The 16,359-nt window shown below is 52.6% G+C and overlaps 1 protein-coding gene across 2 annotated transcripts in view; it reads left to right on the forward strand.

Moving 5' to 3' along the window:
• The first annotated feature begins 355 nt into the window (after nt 1–355).
• The window catches only part of ATOSB (atos homolog B), a 38,763-nt gene continuing 22,759 nt past the window's right edge, over nt 356–16,359 (forward strand). The window contains exon 1 of one of the 2 annotated variants that reach the window (XM_054283359.1): nt 356–430. The gene's annotated coding sequence lies outside the window, so the exon portion shown is untranslated. Of the gene's footprint in view, nt 435–16,359 lie in introns of both variants that reach the window. The other variant, XM_054283360.1, reaches the window with a different exon arrangement.

Here is a 16,359-nt window from a genome sequence, read left to right on the forward strand (position 1 = left end):
GACCTGCCGTGGGTGGGCCATGCCGTGCCCGTGGGTAGGACCTGCCGTGCCAGCCCCGCCGCGGGCCGGGGGTCCCCCCTCAGCCCACAGGGCCAGGGGCGGCAGTCCCGCCCCACGCCGACCCAGGCCCCGCCCATGTCGCCGCTGCCGGCCAATGAGACGCCACCCCGCCTGGGCCCGCCCCTTCCCCGCTGTCATCACACTCCCGCACGTGGAGGGGGCGGGCTATAGGCGGGGTCTGAGCGCGGTGCTTCCACCGCCCATTGGCCACGCGGCTCCGCGACTCGCCCCGCCCCGCGCCCTGCCCCGCCCAGAACACCAATCAGCGCGCGAGAGGCGGGCGCGGGGGGCGTGTCCCCAGAGACACCCGGAAGGAGCGGAGGAGCCGCGCACAGTCGGGGCCGCGGCGGCAGCGGCGGAGGGGGCGCTGGTGGGTCCGGCGGGGCCGCGACGGGCAGGGCCGGGGGGCGCGGGGCACGACTGGGCTGCGGCGGGGACGGGCCGCCCGTTCGGCGTGCGAGGGGGTTCGTGCGCCCCATCTCCGCCGCCATCCCCCGGTTCCAGAAGGTTCGGGAGGGCCGTTGGGACCGGGGGCCCAGACCGCAGGGGCGAGCGGGAGCTGGGGGAGGCGCGACCAGGAGGGGCCGTGGTCGGGTAGTATGGGTGAGGCCGTAAGCGGAGTGGCGGACTATGAGCGGGGGGTGGGGACCGTGACCAAGATGGGGGTTTCTGAGCTGGGGACATCATGACCAGGATGGGGGTCTGTGAGTTTGAGGCACTGTGACCAAGGTGGGGAGCTGTAGCCGGGGCACTTGGGCCGGCAAGGGGCCTGGCACCGGCCGAGGCTGGGGCAGGAGGTGCCGGGGCGAGGGGGCAGGCGGCGGTGTGACCGCAGAGAGACTTTGGGGCGGGGGTAGGGGGTGGCGCCCGGGGGAACCGAGGCTTCGGGAGGGCTGTGTCTGGCAGAGGCAGGTGTGGGGGCAGGCGGGAGGGACCGAAACGAGGCGCAAGCTTTGCTGCGGGGTGTCCCCGATCCTGGCTCCCAATTCCCCGGCAGCTTAGGGAGGCTGCGCTGCCCCTGGTCTCGCCCACCAGGGCCACGTCCTCTGCGCTGTGACATGGGCAGGGACAGCCCGTCTGCAGCTCTGCCCGCACAGTGGGGCCTCCTCCTCCTCCTCCTCCTCTTCCTCCTCTTCTTTTTCTTCCTCCCGCGGCATCATCTCCAGCCCAGCTGGGACGCGGTGGGCTGTCCCCGGAAGGGCCCGCGGCGGTGGGGCCGTACCCCGGGGGCGCGGGGGGCGCGCCTCGGGCGGCACCTGCCCCAGGGTCCCTCGGCAGGCCCCGGCGCGGGGCTGCGGGGTGGGCGGCGGGGCGGATGTGAACCCCGGCATCCGCCGCCCTCTGGTGACAGCCAGCCGCGGGCGGAAGGGCCCGTCGGGGCCACTCACCCACCCGAAATCAGCAGCTGCCGACCTAGCCAGCTGCTAGGTTTTCAAGCGTTTTGCGGGTTTTTATACAGAAATCGCGCAGGCGGCGTGCGCTCGGCAGCCCGGGTGTCGTGTTTGGAAAGGTGGCCTGTTAGGGAAGTCAGAAGGAATGGCTGCGTGGTGGCTGCTGGGGAGGTGGGCTTGCTCACAACCCACCCGTGAATCCATCAGTACGAGGGGCACACGCCTCTGGGGTTTCCACACTCCTTTTATTATTTTTCTTTGAAAGAAGGAGTGTGGAATTTGCAGCTGCTGTGAAAAATGTATGGTAGAGGAATGTTGTGCTCTAAATTTAAATTTTAAAAGTAATTTCCACTCATTGCCTTTTTAAAAACATCAGACAAGCATAGATCTGCTTACAGACCTGCCCTCTCCCTGTGTCCTGTCTGTTGGCATCAGCAAAGAGGGGAAGCTGGGAGATTGTGGAGAGTGTAGCAGGCTTGGTAGCACTGACACAACGCAGTGTCTTGGCAAGCTTGGTAGCACGAGGAGGTGAACAAGGTCCGGCAGGTGACACTGAAGAAAACTCTCAATGTGATAGTGCTGGAGTTACTTTTGGCAGGGCCGGGCTTTAGGTTGAGGACGGGGAGAATGAAGTCATCCTGTAAAGCCTGGTCACCGCCTTGTTTCCCAGCAGCAATTCCCGTGGTTCGGGTCTCGGCGTGCGTGAGTGGCGGGGCGCTGATGGGGGCTCTGCTTGTCCTGCGCTGGGGCAGGGCCTGGGGGCAGCGGGCAGGGCTGAGGGGTTGGACAGGGCTGGTTCCGAGGGACACTGCTGCTGCCACAGTGTTTGTTGCCAGGGGGTCAACGCTTGCCCTCGCCTGACCTCCAGCCCCTGCTCCCATAACATTTAACTGTAACACTGGGTTGCTGCTGACTCCAGTGGGGCCTGGACATGTCCCTTTCCATGGAATCTGGCGTGGTCAGGACAGCAGAGCCCTGCTGTCACCACTGCTGTAGAGCTGTGGCCCTTGGTGAGCTGGGCTGGTGGACCGAGGTCCAGCCATGGTTGGAGCAGTGCTGGCGCCGTTTCAGCTGTGCCACTCGCCTGCCTTGTTTCTGTTCCCCTTGTCAGAGGTTTCTTACCCACTGAAAGTTTGAAAGCTGGTGGGGTCACTCTGTACTGTGGGAACTCTGCTGTTCAGAGGCACATCTTGCTGAAGAGTTCTCTTGTTTCCCTGCTTTTGCAGCAAGTTGTGCAGAGCAGCTCTCCATGCTCTTTTTTCCATGTTTGCCCTCTCCAGAAGTGGCCTTTAGGGAGTTATAGATAATTTAAATTTTACTGGTAGGGCTGCTCTTTCACTCCAAATCAGATGAAGACGCAGCCCCTACACCCCCACTCGGCTGGTGCTGAGCTTTCTCAGCCTCTCTGCCCTCAGCTCTCTTCTCTCTCTGAGCATGCAGAGCAGGAGGAGGAAGTTCCCTCCCTATGTTCAAGGGACCTGTGAGGGCAGAGGAGCACTTCTTTGCCCCTGGTGTTCCTCTTTGTTGTCTGCTGTAGGCTGCTTGCCCTGGCACATTTCTGCATGAGTGTGCTGAGTACCAGAGGCCAGAGATACCCAAACTTTGCTCTTTGAGTCTGAGGGTGATTGAAGGGGATGATTATTGATCTGAGTCTTCAAAGTCAAAGACTCTTGGCTCTTCCCAAGTCCTTTACGTGTTCTCACTGCTCTGGGCCTGCCCATGTTTGTCCTCTGCTAGATCTGGTTGGCACCATCGTGTGCTGTGTGGAAATGCACCATGCCTGGGGGCCAGGACACTTCCTGATGCAGAATAAGAAAACCCATTGTTGGTGGGTATGTGACCACAGACAAGAAAGGAGAAAGTGAAGCCATATGGTTAGAAAAGTGGTGTCCTCAGCACGCTGTCAATGGAGCTGTAATCAAATTATCAGAGGCTTTGGTAGCTGGAGGAATTAATGAGTCGGGTTTGAAACAGGACAGATGTGAAGGGCAGCATGGGAGAAATCCTGAAAGGAGATATTTGTATGCTGGCAGATGGTTTGTTGCAGGTTACTTAGTGAGATTGTTGCAGGTTACTTTGTGAGAGTCTTCTCTGAGAGGCTTTTGCCTTGCATCTCTCCACATCACATAATTCCCAGGGACCACCTTCTTCCAGGGAACTGTGTGGGTCTCTGTGTCCTGGTAATGCCATGTTGCCATGTTTCTGATCCTTGCTTCTGTCTGCAGTACCTGGCACCTCTGCTCCTTGGAGCTTATTTTCTGACCAGCTCAGTTCTTTGTTATTTCATGTTGAATTGCTTGTGATCAAGTGAGCCAGGTGAATATTACCTCCAGAGAACTTGGTCTCACAAAGTTTGAGGCCTGCTTTAAAAATTATTTTCTTTGACAATGAAGTGTCTCTGTTCATCCTCCCTTTGGCTTTGCCCCTCTCTTTCACAGTCTCCCTTGCTTGGCCAGTGGACACCCAGCTGACAATTAACATGTTTTCCCCCTGCTTCCATCTGCATCTTCAGCTGGTTGTGAATCCTGAATCAAGAGCAGCTGGGCTCACATGCTCTGCATTTCAGAGAGCCTTTTCAGGACTGGCCAGTGCAGTTGCAGTCATACTTGCCTGTGGCCTGGACAACCCCCCAGCCAAGCAGCATGATGGTAGAACAATACTTGTATGGGAAACCTTCAAAGGAGTCCTGTGTGCTGCAAAATGGGAAGTTAGTGATTCAGCTGGAAGTGCTTTTTAGTAACAAATCCATGTCCTGGGCCAGGGGTGATGTCAACGCTGAGATTCTTGTTAGATGTGAACAAAGATGCAAAGCCCTTTATGCAAGAGCTGAGGTGGTAATCCAGATCTCCTGGCCTGAGTCCATTTGGGGTAATTGCATTCTTCCTGGGTAGTGTTTTCAACCCATCCCTGTCAGATACATTGCCATCGCTTCCTGTACTGCTGTAGTATGTGGGTGGCAGTACTTCAGCCATGTCCAAAGCAATTCTTGTCACTGCTCAGGCTTAGCGCCTTTTGAGCCTTCTCTGAAAGACAGTGTGCTAGAGGAGGGACTTGGTGGAGGGTGTTCTATATATGTATATTTGCATCCACACATGCGGCTTTTACTGGGGCTTGTTTTGCTTACAAGCTCTCCAGACTGATAGCCTTTGTGCCTAGCTGGTACCATTTCCAGGTGGGCCTTCTCCTGGGATGCCAGTGCAGGTGTCATTAAGCACAAACTTTCTGGTGCCCTCAGGACAATTTTAAGGGCTGAAGCCCCAGTGGGGTGGTGTGGCCTTGCCTCCCTGCACCACGGTGGGAAGGCTTGTTTCTGGGGCACTGGCAGCCTGTCTCCCTGCAGTGCTCTGCTCCCCAGCACAGCAGCTCTGGTCATGCTGGGCTGTGCTCTGGTGCTGCTGCAGGGTGGTTGCCTGTGGGGATGATCAAGCTGCGAGCAGGGACTGCCTCACAGCAGCTTTTGCCCATCATGCCTGTGGCCAGGGGAAGGTCAGACCTGAGCCGGGGGAGCCTGATGCCATCCTGGTTTTCAGGACCTGCTCTGCACGAGGACCTAGCCCACACAAAGTGTGATCTCCAGTGGTCTGCAATTAAAGCACTGGGAGCCTGGGGAGGAGACTTGAACAACATCTTTGTGATGGTGTTGGCAGGCTTCTCAGAGATTTCTATTAAGCAATTGTCATTTTCTCCCTTCCCTGTAGCCTGGGAAACGCTGCGGTGTTGGATTTGTCTTGGTCTGTTTGGGTTGTTGGGAGGGGTGTCTCTCCAGCAGTGGAGTTTGTCCCTCCCTGCCCTGGCTCTGTGTCTCCATGGGGTGGCTCAGCAGGTGGCCTGTGGGGACCACAGCCAGTGCCTGTTCTTGCAGATAAACCATATGCCAGCGCACCTACTCGAGTACAGCAGAGCCTGTGTGCTGGAGAAACCTACAGCTGTGTGGGTGGACAAGAACAAAGCCAAAGGCACAGAAAGGCCTTTATTTCCCCCTGAAATCTGGGCAGGGATATCGTGGATGTGACCTTAGCAGCTCTCTCTGGAGGGCCAACTGTGCAGCCACCTGGAGTCATGCAGGGCACTGGGGGTAGTGGGAGCCTGGAGGGAGTCAGGGCTGCAGCTGGAGGGGCAGCCTCAGCACTGGTAAAAGATGTGCTGGGATCTTTGAGCTGGTGGAGTGTTTGGGGTCTCTTGCTTCTGTGCTCAGGTCACTAACTCACTTGGCTTGGGTGAGCAGTTACTGCCCACCCAGTGTTCCAGCTGAACCTGTGCATGTGGACTTGTCTTTCCAGGTGACCCAGGACAGCCAGAACAAGCAACCTCAAGGCCAGACTGCGAGGGCTGACAGCTGAGAGCTGCCTTCTCTGTCTGCTTCAGCCCTACACCGAGGTTAGCAACATTCAAACATCACTGATTTCCCTTGCCTCATCAGGGCTGTGTGAAGAAACAGGGAACTCTGTGCTCTTCTCCCCTTGGATCACAGGGATAGCTTTGTAAGGTAGAGATCACCCAGGTGAGGTTCTCCCACAGCCAAAGTTTTTTGAGTGCTCCTGCATCCCACCTGGCTGTCAGCATGGCAAAGGGAACCTGGATGTGTGGAACCAGTACTGCTAGAACTGTTGAACCCTGCACACAGTTGTTGGGAGCTCAAGGGTGATGTGTTCTTGGGAACTTGCAGTCTGTGCTATTTGCCACACTCATCCTTCTGCCTGCCAGCAGGATTGAATTGGGAGCATTTCCCAGCTGCAGGCCCTGCTGTCCTTCACCTGAACCCACCTGAGACTTTACCCAGAGCTTGTGGCAGATGTAATCATGTTCTCTATTAGCAGCATTTGGGTTTTTCCTGCATTTTCCCAGGATTTTGTAGCTTGGCTTTGATGTGTGAGGCTCAGAGGAAGTATTTCAGGAAGACCAGCATTTTTTGTATTGCCACTGGCAAGAAATATTACCTAGTCCAAGACAACCAGCCTGGAGCAGCCTGAGATGGCTGTGGGCTTCCTGCCCTGTCCCTGGATGCTTGTGTGCCTGCCTAGAATCCAGCAGTGCTTGCCCCACCTCACGGTGTGCTCTCACCTGAAAGGGAGCCCTCATCAGGACTGTGCCTCTGGCAGGGCAAGATGAATCCTTCTCTCACCCCGGAGCTCAGGTGTGATTTGGCCAAGAGAGATTATATGAGGAAGACATAGTTTAGGATGCATAGCTGCCCAGGCTCTGCAGCTCTTCCTCAGAAGTGCCTGCCAGGGAAGCTGGGAGCAATCCAGAGGCAGCTGGAAACTGGGCTTCAGGCCATCTCATCCTTCAGCCTGATGCTGAAGTGGTACCCACAGAGGGTGAGGCAGGGATAGATTTACCTGTGAAGGTGAAAGGAAGGAAGGAAGAAGTCCTTTGCTCTGTGCTGCCGATTACCAATCATACAATGCAGTGAGAGCAGAGTGGCCCCTTTATCCAGCTGGGCTGTGGCATTCACTAATACCTGTTCCATGGTGGGATTTTGTATCTCTCTTAGTGATGAGAGGCATGACAAAGACCAGAGAAAAGGTTTTCTCTCAGTTTTGCTGGAGCTGCTTGTAGATTCCAGTCAGCTAAGTTCAGAGCATGCTCTCAGGCCTCCCCTGCCTTTTGCCAAAGGCCATTTCAATACAGAGCACACCACAGAATCATAGAAAGGCTTGGTTTGGAAGGGACCATAAAGATCACATCCCTACCCTCCTGCCATGGGCCAGGGGAGCCACACATGAGACCAGGTTGCTCAGGGCCCTATCCAACCTGTCCTTGAACTCTGCCAGAAATGGGACATCCACAGCTTCTCTGAGCCACTTGTGCCAGTGCCTCACACCCCTCTGGCATATATTGGATCCAGTTTTCTCCCATCCCTCCTTGATAACCAGTTAGCTTAATATCTTAATGGACAGCAAATCTCCCATTTATGTGTAAAGCAGCAGCTTTTCCTGTTGCTTGGCCACAGCATGAAGCTGTTCTCTGGTTCATATATCACCTTACCCAGGTGATATCAGTGAGTTTATATTTGGGCTGAATTACCAGTTTTAGTTCTATTTAGTGCAGCTGGTGGTAGTCTGGAAACTGACACTACTTGCACACCCGTGGACAGGATTGCAGTGCCTCTCTTGGGAATGGGACGGAACCCTGTGCTGAGAAACCTAACTGCTGGGCAAAGTGGAGTTTATATCTTCAACAGAAAGCAGTCAGCCTAACATCCTCCAGCCTTCTCTTGGTGTGTGTAGGCTGCCCTTGCCCCAGAGTCTGACCAGCTGATGTAGCACTAGATCATCTTTCCACTGAAAACCACAAGAAAATGCTGCTTCCTCCTTCAGAACTGGAGCTCTGGGTTCCTTGTGGATATTGGCACTGGAGTTATGCAAGGAATCCCCTATTTGCCCAACCATCTCTGTTGCAAATAGGTTGGGCATTCAAAGATCCTGTTCATGGGAGTGTTGGGACAGCTGGATCCTTGTTCAGTTCTTGCTGCTCCCAAGAATGGAGCAGAGGATCATCTGTTGAGGCTATTTTAGGTTTCTGAACATTACTGGTGTCCCTCTGAGCTCTTATTTGTGTGCAATCCTACGGCTTCCTGCTAAGATGTGTGTGAGAATCCCGTATCCTCGTGTGTGAAGATTTTGCTTGTGCACAGCATTCCAGGGATTAGGAAGAACTCTGAATTCCTCACTTACCTCAACATCTAACCCATCTCAGCTGTATCTGTGACTCCTTTTTCTAGCCTTTAGCTCTGAACATCCCTTGGACCTTGCTTTCCAGATGCCCATGTGTTGCCTGGTGGGAAGCAGTCTGCAGCTTCCCAATGTTTTCCTGCCAGAAATGTGCATCCTCCTTTTTCTACAGCAGTTGATTCCTGTTGTCTCAGATGGGAACTTACATTGCTGAAAACAATCTTCCACACAACCTCTAGGTGTGGAAATACTCCAAAGCCCACAGCTGAGTGAGATGGGATCCTGGTTCTGGCCATCTCTGCATGGTTGGATGGCTGCTTGCCATCTGCCACCACCATCCTCCAGCGTGGCACAGGGTGGGGCCTCCTGCCCTCTCCCTTCTTGGTACACCCAAGACTTTTGGCTTCCCTGCACTTTTTGGTTTCTACCTGCTCAGGTAATTTTTCAGCAGTGCTGAGCATTGCTGAGTTTCATGTTGAGGCAAGATGTGGCTCTGCAGTTTTGGCCCATCTTTATTTTTAGCTGTGTAAGGCATGGTTGATGGTATCAGAAGGAAGTTGCACGGCCTCCGGAGCTCCATGACTCATCCTGGATCAGGACCGAGGCTTTGCTAGCTTCGGCTATAACCCTCAAGTGATGTAACTGGTTGTGGGAAAGGGCAGAACAGAGAGAGAAGCAGAGCTTTTAGAAGTTTGGGTTTGTTTTATTTTTTTTGCTTGTCTGCTAAGCTGTTGAATTTACATGGTGAAAGATATTGACAGATATCACTCCTGAGTGTGGTTCAAGAGAGTCCTTTGTCTTTGTCTTGTGCCTGTGTGCGAGAGGTGAAAGGGAGGAGAGCTCTGCTTACCATCCAGGCTGGGTAGCTGTTTAGTGGCATGTAGCAATGGTAGGGGAGAGTTTTTAAGGCAAGAAACAAAGCAGGATCCTGTCTCTGATTCAAGCCACAGTGAGGTTTGATGCAGCAGTACAGACCTCCCTGAAGTGGAAACTGGAACTGGAGAGCAGAGGCTTGGGAGACACCTGCCAGGATGCAGCAAGAAGAGTCTGAGACCCCCATTTCCATTAGATCTGATGCTACTGCAGTGTCGAAAGAGCTCCTGGGGCTTTCTGACCTGCAGGCAGCTGTGTTGGGCTGGACTGGAGAGGGGCTGCATGTCACCCACATGGAGCAGGCCCTGTGGGACAGGTGAGGATGTTGAAGCACCCCTGCCTGCCCCAGCACGAAGGAGATGCAGTTAAAAAGGCCTCAATTCCCCAAATCTGTCAGCGTGGCTCTCCTGTGCCTTGCCTTGAGAATAGACAAGGTGGGGTGCAATGCACCTGAATCTGGAGTAGAGTCCTTGCCCCTGAGGTGGGCAGGGATGAGGGCTTGTGGGACTACTGGGCTTCCATGTGTACTCCCTTTCCTTCCTTGGTGAAGGTGCTGCCTTTTAGGAGTGTGTTGAGGCTTTTGGGTGTTTCATGTGTGGGGCAGTGGGGAGAGGACAAGCAAGGGGGAACAGAGACAGGGGAGCATGCTGGAGGGTATTGCTATGGTGACTTGCCACTGGCAGTGTCACTGATAAGGCAGGAAAGCAGCCAGGCAAATGTGGAAGGTGCCACAGCCCTCAGTGCAGCCCAGTCCCAGCTGTGCCATGGGCTTGGCACCCCTGGACTCCTGCCTGATAATTTGGCATCTAGAGCTGTTCTCCTCTGGCAGCAGCCTTGGGGTGAGTGGTCAGGGGTGTTTTGTCCATCTTCTCCCCTCTTTCGCCCCTTGCTGGGGTGTGGGCAGGCAGCTCCCACTTAGACCTGTTTGTTTTGAAGCCCTGAGCTGCAGAGCAGGCCCAGCCAGGAACAAACCAGTCTCTTGATCCCTCTCACTGTACCATGGTAGAAAGCAAGTCATTCTGCTGCCCTTGCTTATCCTCAGTTAATCAACATAAGAGGCTCCAGCCATGACTGCACCTTCCCAGGATGCCTGGCCCTGTGCTGTGCTGTTGTGTCCACCTTGCACAACCAGTTTGCCTTGCTCCAGAGTATCTGTACTCAGGGAGAGCAGACACTCTTGTGACCCCTCTGATATGGTCTGAGACCATCCTCTGGGGCAGACAAAAGAGAAGTTAAACATTTTTGAAGCTGCCTTTGGGTAGACCCCTTACCAGGTACTGTTGAGAGAGCTGGCTCTTGTTGGTGAAGGGGCAATCATGCACTCACTAGCAGAGGGAATGGCTCAGGAAGCCATTTCCAGCCTGGCCATAATGTGAGTGTGACTGAGGCCTGACCTGTCATCCATGATATGCCTAAAGGCCTGGATGTAAGCCAGGGAAAAGGACCTGCTGGCGGAGCACAGCTTGCTCGTGTCAACATGGATGGCTGTGTGAGCTGTAAACCTCTCTCATTACACCTCTCAAAGGTCACTGCTGGCAGCGAGCTACAGCCCACAGCTCTGTGCCCAGCCCAGAGTGAGAGGGAAACAATGCCCTTGGAGATGTATGGAGGCTGGGGTTGTGTGGGCTTGCCATGGGGTGGCACACACTGCTCTGGTGCCTGTGGCCAGAGTCTGTCTGGGACTAGGGTGTTCAGTCAAAAATGGATGGGAAAGGATGCCTGAGGTACTCAAATAGCCCTGTATGCACAAATGTCATAATGCTTACCTGAGCTGTGACCCCTCCTTTCCAGGGTACAAGGCCTCATGTATTGCCCTGAAAACCATTTCACCCTTTCCAGTCTGCCCTAGTGTCCTTCTGTGATGTAGGGTTACTGTAAGATCTGCATGGACTGCCCACTCCTCTCCAGTTCTGCAGTTTCAGTCATCTTAAAACTCCTGAACAGTCTAGACTTGTTTGCACAATATTCCCTGGACTCCAGACCCTGGTGTTCCCAAGGGAGAGCAAACAAGGAGGTGGAACATGGAGCCTCTGGGAAAGCCTCCCATGGTGGACAGCAGTTTGTTTCCTCCCTCTCACTGCCAACAGGTTCCTTCTGCTTTCAGAGGAGAGCAGCTTGCCTCTGCACTGAAGGCTGGAGCTTCCTTCCTTTGGAGGAATGTGGGACTGTAGTACCTGACACTGAAGGCAGTTTTGGGTCAGCAGCTTGAACACTGCTTTCCATGTATGTGACCTTCAGCACTTGGTGTGAGAGTTGGTGTTACATTATATTATGGGTGCAGGTGGTGGCAGAGCATGGTAAAAGTCCATTGGGTCACACTGTGGTTCCCATTGACCCCACTTTCACAGCCAGTGGTTTCTCATCTTTCCTCTGGACCAAGGCCCCAAGATGTGCTATGGAATACCATGGAGTGATGCAGAGCCCAGCAGATGAGGGGTCTGGTGTCATATGTCTGTGTGTTGGGGTGGGAATTGCCATTTTCTAGGCCAGAGAATGTTTTCTCTTTTATCATTACAAATGATAAAACACCTTGCCTGCCAAGACCGCTGCCCAAGGCTCAGTCTCTTGGGTGCTGTGACCCCATGAGTTACAGCCATGTCATCACTGAAGTGCTGCCCCCCTTTTTCTGTCTTACCTCTTCATACTACATGGTTTGAAGCACAAAGTACCAAAAAAGCCCAAAGGTAGTGGGGTCCTATACTCTGCTGCCAGTTTGGAGAGGAGTTAAGATAGGCAGTGCTGGAATAAACATTTAGGGACAGGCAGCCAAAAGAGATTTCCTCCTGGCTGAGCCATGGTGTTGAAGCTGGCAAAGTACTGTGTGGGTTACATGCTGCTTTGCTTTGCCTCTGCCATTACCTGAGGCAAGTCCAGGACATGCCTGCCTACTGGTAATCAGGTGGGGACACCATCCTGAGCAGTGTCACTCTGAAAAATTGGACAGTGCCTTGTGGGACATCAGGACCAACCTGCATCCTGCTGCTGTGGGAAGACTGGTGGGGATTTCAGCAGAGAGGTGATAGATCAGTGAGATCAAGTGGAAATTTCGACCCTGTGGGTGTTTCTGCCTGCATTCCCTAAATTGTGAGAGGGTGGCTGGGTCCAGCTGTGCTGCACAGATTTTCTGGAAGATGCATGAAGAATGGCTTGCAAGAGCCAACCCTTAGCTCCACTCAGGCTGGGAGAAAATGCCTGGATGCCATGTACCAGGGTTTGCTTATTGCCAGTCAGCGCTGCTGGAGCTGTCAGGCCAGCACTGCCACTCAGCCCTTTCTATACCAGCGTTTGCATTGCTGATGAGATTACCATAGCTGGGCCAGCAGTGGACAAAGGGCGTAATTCTCAAGATCCTCTCTGCTGTGGCTGCCAGCAAAATAAAGCAGTTATGGCATCAAGTAGGGAGTCTGAGCTTTGTTTTCAATTCGTCTTTTAACAGCAGCAAAAGCTAAAAATATAAGCTGTTTTTGAGGAACTAGAATATTCTCAGGCTTTTCATCTAGGTCTGCCAGCCTCTTTCCTAGGCTGACAGTCTGGGATCTTAAGGTATTTGCAATGATCTGTTCTGGCCATGTAATAAATATGGAGAGGGAGAACAGAAAAACTGGTGGCATTAATCTGCCACCCTGAAAGTGCTCCTCTTGCTGCTGTGCCTGTTGCCTGTAACCAAAGGCTGTTTTGTGGCTTAGATTTGTTGAGGAAACAGACTTACAGCTCTTCTCTTTCTTCTATGCAGCAATTTCCCTGGCAGCTCGGTAGGAATGATTTATTACAGATTTCAGCTGTTTAATTCTGTTTCCCCACAATATGACAGTGTTGAAGTAACTGAGCAAAAGGCAGTGATGTTTCCGGAGGAAGGCTGCTATCAGAGGCCACCCTTGTACCAGAGGCTGGAAGCAAGGAGGAACAGTTTACCAGGAAATTCCTGTGTTGGTGTACTGGGCACTTTTGGGAAGGAACAGGCATGTGACCCTAAAAGCTTCCTCGCTACAGGACTCCAAACATTGCTGATGAAGCTGTTTGAGCAGCAGTGAGAATGCTGCCCTCCAGAGCCTGGGAAAGGTCTGACCAAAGTGGTGGTCTGGAGAGAAAAGGCAAATTCTGTCCTTAAGTGAACCTTCAAGTGCTATTTTTGGAGTGTAGGTTTTCTTTTTTTTTTCTTTTTTTTTTCTTTTTTGTTTTGTGGGTTGGGGTTTTTTAATTACTTTTTCATGGTGGTTTGGGTTTTTTTGGTACTGAAGAGGAATCATTTTTGCAAATCCCTGTAAGGCAAGAGAGAATTTCCTTTGGAGTGAGCTGGCCTGAAACTCGATACGTCTCTGATGTGTGTTAACAGAGAAATTAAAAGATAGTACCATAAAGTGATAGGGGATAATCAATTTCATCTAGTATGATGTTGTCCTGGGAGATAGAGCTAGGCAAGGGTATTGCAATAATGTTATGCTTTGCATGACAATAACAGCAAATACCACCTTAACCCACTTCCCCAGGGAGGGGTGAAAGGGTCAGTTTTCAGAGAGTCCCCAGGAAGGTGGAGCGAGGCAATCAAGAAGACAGAAGCCTGAGAAAAGATGCCAGGAGACTTACAGATGAGCAGTGTGTAATAGCTGTGCATTTTTTGCAGTTTGAGTTCAGTTTTCCCGTTCTTTGTCCCAGCTGAACTGGGCAATGTTGGGCTCTTGACCTCACTGCAATCTTGAGAAACATACTCAAGAAACCATAACTTTAATAACATTCGTGATATATCTGACCCAGAGCCTGAATTAACAAATCTTTAACTTATCTGTCTCCCAGGCAGATAGATGAGTGGTGGTTTGTTACTGCACCAGTCAGGGATTTCAAAGGGTCTGCTGTGGGTGTACACTGCTGTAGACCTCGTCCTGGGAAGCTTTACTGGTTAGCAGGCCCTCAAAAGGGTTTCTGTAGGTGTGTGATAAAAACAGCCTGAGGTCAGTACCTGGAAGCCTACCAACTCCTAGAGCTGGACCAGAGTATCAAGTCTTTACTCAAACACATGAATCTTTTAAGGTAGAGAATGCCATTACCTGTTCTCAATGAAGTATCTAGTGCCCTACCAGCCTTTTGAGACCTACAGCACTCTTCTGATTTATAACACTATATCTGGGTCTCTTTTTTTTCTCTCTTTTTTTTTCTTTTTATTTTCTGGGCTATGCTAAGTTACTGCATATGCTGGTCCCCTCTGGTGGCAGAGAGCACATGGGTCAGGTTGTGTAGCCCAGAGAGCTGGGTGCAGTGTGTATGGCCAGCAGCAGATTGGGGCCAACTCCTGCTTTAGGAGAGGTGGGAACAGAGGAGATTGACAATTGGGAAAACTGCTTGATGTAGAATATGTGGGTACTTTTTAATCCCTCCCCATCACCGGGGTTCTCAGAGGTCTTGGTACCACTCTTGCTCCACTCCCCACGCTGTGCCAGGGGCTGGGGGCTGCCCACCCATCTCCTTCCTCAGGGCACGGTCAGCATGCTGTGACTCAGTTTCCCTGAAGCCTGGGGAGAAGGAAGGGGGTGGAGCAGGACCAGAAATGGGCACAGGGGAAGTTACAGCAGCTGATAGGAAATGGCATTTTAGGCTGCTGCAAGGTGGCCCTACCCCATCCTGTCTGTTGGGGTGGTATTTTGGGTTGCAGTGGTACAAGCTGGTTCTGTCTGTCATGGAACTAGTGTTTCAGGATGTGCTTGGGCAGCTCTGTTCCAGCTGCAGAGCTGGCGATTTTGGCAGCCCTTGCTCCATCCTGCCTTTTCCTGTGTCAGGGATCATGCTAGGAAGTGAGACGTGGCTGTACCTTCCATGTCCTCTGCATTCCTATGTCCAGGGTGTATAATTATGTACAGTCCCATAGTACTGCTTCCCTAGCTTGTGACTTTGGGCTGCTGGTCTGGATGTGGGTCTGAGCTTGTCTCAGACAAGGCAAGAATCTGCCTGCAGGCTGTGTAGTAACAGCCTGGCATCCCTTGCTGGCTCTGATTTGCTCCTGGTCATGGAGCAGTGGCTCTACCTGGGGACAGAGGAGTCCTTGGAAGACTGACAATGGAGGTGCCCAATCCCAGCTGTTTCCTTCCTCATCCCAATTTCTCTGTGTAACCCCAAATCTGCATGCATGGAGCATGTTTTGTAGTAAATCTGCTGAACTGAGGGCAGGCAGAGCAAAACCAGGTGCATCTAAAGAGGTGTAAACCCAAAACCTGCCTGTGTTGTTGCAGCAGTGTGAGGCACAGTAGTTTGTAATGATGATGAGCATGGCCAGAGGCATCCCTCCCACCCTGTTGTGTTTATCTGGTGCTTCCTTCGAGCCACCAGCAGATTTTCAGTGCAGCTCTTTTGTAAGTGGAGGGTAGGTCCAGCTTCCCCTGGATGCTGCAATCCACCTTGCTTCTGTGAAACTCTCTTCATTTGAGGCAGTGCTCTAAGGGTTAAGCCATGGTTGTGGGATAGGGTTTGTAACAGGAACAAAGAGGGCTTTTAAGGTCTGTGCTGGCCTAGGAATAGAGGGAATTGATTGAGCCTTTCCCAGTGTGTTGAATTACAAAGGTCATGGAGACCCTTTTGCTGGGAGGCAGCAGCCTTTGAGGTCCCTGCTGGAAGTGGGGCAGAGAGAAAAGAAACTGTGAAAGTGAGTGAGAGCAACTTAGTGGAGAGCTTTAAGACCAGGTGAAAACTGGAACTGTATCCTGGGGTAAATAACGTCTGAACACAAGGCTGGGTACCTTCTCCCTGAGATTTTTGGGTGGTTTGGTTTTGCTCCACCTCCTTCCCTCCCCCTTATTGCATATACAGCTGCCCCACACATGACACCTGAATAAGCAGCACCTTTGGTGTATCCAGAACTTGGGCAGGCCTCTCCAGCCTGCTCAGGGTTGGTGAAGGCAGCAGAGGGTAAAAGGCGATGCCTGTAAGGGAGGATCTTTCCAAAATGAGGAAGAGGAGTGACTCTGGGGCCTACAGGGACATTTTGCCTCAACAGAAGAGGAAGCTTCTTACCACCTGAACTAGACCTGGATTTTTCATGTGTAGCTGAGCAGGAAAGCCCAATTGTAGCTGGTTTCCAAGCCCCTCTTCTTAATGTCTGCTCAGGGTGTCCCATGGGGCACAGCAGCAGAGGGTCCAGCTCCTTTTGCTGGACAAAGAAGGATGGCAGAAACGTCTGCTTCCCTTCCTGCAGCAAGATGAAGAGAGGACACAGGTAGTTTCCATCTTGAGCTTTAGATGGGATGAGCCATCCAGCTAGTCCATCTAAGACATATGGAAAAATGTGGTTTAGTGGTCTAGTCCTTAAAACTTTCAGGTTTTAAGTACCAGCTTATCAGGCATTTGGCCATTCAGCTCCATCCACTGGCACAGGTGTG

Source organism: Melozone crissalis, unplaced genomic scaffold (genome assembly GCF_028551555.1).
Source record: "Melozone crissalis strain CALT ecotype California unplaced genomic scaffold, PUWL_Pcris_2 ptg000036l_1, whole genome shotgun sequence".
Taxonomy (NCBI): Eukaryota; Metazoa; Chordata; class Aves; order Passeriformes; family Passerellidae; genus Melozone; species Melozone crissalis.